The following is a 3,294-nucleotide window of genomic DNA, read 5'->3' as shown; positions in this document are numbered from 1 at the left end:
AGCTTCAAGCTCAATCTTGATTTTTGTGTTTGATGGTGCATGTGGCCAAGTTTGATGTTGTTGGGCCATGTTGGGTGAGATGTAGTGGATGGTAGGCTTAATTTGAAGTGTGGTTGAGCTTTGGAGGGGATTTATGGAGCTTTGGCTCAGGGAAATTCGAAGGAAAAAATTCAGAGGGTTGCTGGTGCTGCTTGTAGCGCTGTAGCACTAGCATTAGAGCGCTACAGCGCTATGCCTGGTTTCCTGGGGGGCATTTGTCTCTGCTTGTAGTGCTGTAGCGCCCACCTTGTGGTGCTGTAGTGCTACCCTGCCTCCAAAAGTAGGTTTTGGGTTTTTTTTTCTTAGGATTTTTGCTTGGGGCCTTAGGGGTCGATTCCACCACCCCGTTTGGTGGAATTGGGCTTCCTGAGGGCTTGGGTTTGGTCTCGAAGTTGGGTTACGAAATTGATATTTAATGATAGTTCTATTTTACGGTTGTGACTAGGTGTACGCTAGGGCTCGGACGGGGTGGTGCTCAAAGGTCATTTTCATTAACCAGAGCGCTCGGAATCCAAGGTAAGAAACTACACCCGGTTATGTGATTATGTTGGGACTAAGAGTTCCCTATGCTTGTATGGGATGTCATAAGATGGTATTATGCCATGGGGACATATGATAAATGTCCTAAGAGTGCTAGAATCAACATTTCCGCACAGGACACGACTCGGCCACTGGTAGCTGAGGTTAAGTACATAATCACTGAGCTCGGCCTAAGCGAGCCAGAGTTAGTGGGATAATCAGAGGGTGCGACCTAAGGGCGTCGACCCTGGATATTGTGTGATATGTTTATTGTTGTTTAACTGATGATTGTGACAAGTTTGTTGTCTAGATGACTGATTATTGGCTTGTAAATTGTTATCTTTGATTATGTGAGCAATATGACCTATTGTATATCTAAGTGATGATTTGTGAAATATTTGACTGTTGATTATCGTTTATGCTCTGTATTATGACTTTCTTGCTGGGCCTTGGCTCACGGGTGCTACGTGGTGCAGGTAAAGGCAAGGGTAAGGTGGACTAGTCCTGAGTTGGATAGCTCTGGGGCTGAATGTATATAGTCAGTTGATCGGTCGCTACAGCCGGGGGATGGTACAGGGACAGGAGAACCTAAAATTAGGAATGTCAAAATGGTCTGGTTGAATGGGGCGAGTCAGAGCTCCGATCCGATGGGAAAATTCTGATCCAGATTAAGCGGGTCGAAATACGGGGCGAGTCGCTGCCCCGATCCGATCCGGTAGTAAACCGGTAGCTTTTTAAAAAAAAAACGTTTATCGACTATTGGGTTGGGTCTCATCTTCTTCAGTAATGTAAACAAGCAAAAGCAAATACTCTTCACTTCTTCATCTTCTTCAGTTCAACAATCAACTCGCAAGTTCTCTCTCTCACCTGGGTTCTCTCTCTTTTTCTCGTGGGTTCTCTCTCATCTGGGTTCTCTCTCGTGGGCTCTCTCTCTCTCTCTCTCCTAGGTTTTCTTATTTGGGGATTTATCAATTTCATAGCCATGGATTGATAACCCAGGTACAAGAAAGGAGACCATAACGAGGTCTGTATTTTTTTTCTATGTTGTTTATTTTGAGGTTCTGATTTGGTTTTCTTTACCGAGGTGTGAAAATGGCTTGGTGGGTCTGTATTTTTTCAGGGTCTGACTCTGGATTTGTGTCTCATGATCTCTACCTTCATGGGTATTTCAGTGCTTCCATTAAGTTATCTGTTGATTATACTGCTGGAGTAGTTGTTGCCGTGAGTAATCTTTTCTCTTATTACCTGATTTTAATCTCTAATAATTAAGTTACCTTCTATGTTTTCGGGTAGCCAAACTTGTTGGTTGTTGTAGATACTATAATTAGTTGTGTTCTCTAACAACTAAATAATATTTAAGCTTAAGCTTAAGATTTGTATATATATATATATGTGATATGTACTTGTTTTTAAGCTTACAACAACTAAGACTGAAACATTTTTCTCTGTAATTTCACTTTGGTTGTAGAAAATTTACAAAGAGCTTTTGACTCCAATCAAAAGCTGCAATGGGAAGATTCCTTAGACTGTACGAGAAAGATAAAGATTTTATTTGATGTATTAATAATATAAAGGCTTGAAATTGACCATGCTTGAAATTTAATAAAACTTTATATATTTAAAAAAAAAAAATCCTTGTCGGATCGGGTTGGATCCGATCCGATCCGTTCCAAACATCTATCGGGTCGGATCAGGGCGGGGCAGAAGACTATTCGAATCAGGTCGGATCACTACCAGGGCGGATCAGATCCACCCCATTTACATCCCTACCTAAAATGTCTATTTTTCCCTTAAAGTGGCCAGTAGTTATCCTGGAATTTTTGTAAACTGTCCTTAAACTCTATTTTTTTTGGGATCCCATGTATGAAATGTTTATTTAAATGAAATGTATCTTTTATGACCAAAATCTTTTAACACTAGTTCGATTATAGTTTCAGTAACACGCTTCTAACTAAATGACTTGATTAGCAAGTCTTGCACCTTTATAAACACACAGTGTAACGGTCTTGGCTACCCAAGGCGTTATATCTCTGGTATGCTCCACCACTTCCCACCAGCATATGGGTAGCACATTCCACCTTGTTGTTACTCGCAACTCGCATGTAGTCTAGGATCGACCCCATCCTACTCATCCACTCCTCATTAATAATCGGGCCAGTACTTCCCTCAAACCCTGGAGGATGTTGCTTCCAGAACCTTTCATAGAGTGATTTCAGCTTGTCTACAGCTTCAGAGTAGACTGCCAACGGCGCAGGTGGCTGCTGCACTTCATGTGCCTCACGCGCTGGTATAGCCTACTACTGCCTTACTTGCCTAAGCTCATCCTCCTACCGTCTTATAGTAGCCTACTGCTGCTGAACAAGTGGATGGATGTTGTTGTTGGCATTCGTGCAAGTGTTCCTCCTTAAAGCATGCGGTGCGTCTGCTGTACGGTTCACCCTAGCATTCCTTCTTATTGATCTTCTTAGAGGCATATTTCTATTTTAATCCTGAGATCAGCCATCAAAACTCAATATGTCTCCCAATCCAATAATAGCAAAAATATATTTCAATTAGGCAAACAAATTCCATTTATTTCAAATAAAATAGTCATAAAACTCTTCAAATCCAAAAAAGTTTGCTACTAAAACATAAACCTAAACGCCATGATCTATACCCACTTGTGTGTGAACTGGGAATGAATCGCTCAATTTGTCCCTTAACTTTGTAGTCATAGTAGTGTCGCAGGGCTCCGTA

General features: G+C 41.5%; 1 long non-coding RNA gene across 1 annotated transcript; it reads left to right on the top strand.

Annotated features, from left to right (window-relative positions):
* The first annotated feature begins 1,410 nt into the window (after positions 1 to 1,410).
* On the top strand, positions 1,411 to 1,746 carry LOC133829033 (uncharacterized). The gene is made up of 2 exons (XR_009891470.1): positions 1,411 to 1,582; positions 1,679 to 1,746. It is a non-coding gene; the product is annotated as an uncharacterized LOC133829033 (long non-coding RNA).
* Positions 1,747 to 3,294: the final 1,548 nt, after the last annotated feature.

The sequence above is a fragment of the Humulus lupulus genome, chromosome 4, assembly GCF_963169125.1.
Source record: "Humulus lupulus chromosome 4, drHumLupu1.1, whole genome shotgun sequence".
Taxonomy (NCBI): domain Eukaryota; kingdom Viridiplantae; phylum Streptophyta; class Magnoliopsida; order Rosales; family Cannabaceae; genus Humulus; species Humulus lupulus.
Note: the sequence above shows the minus strand (reverse complement) of the source record. Positions and strands in the feature narration are given on the sequence as shown.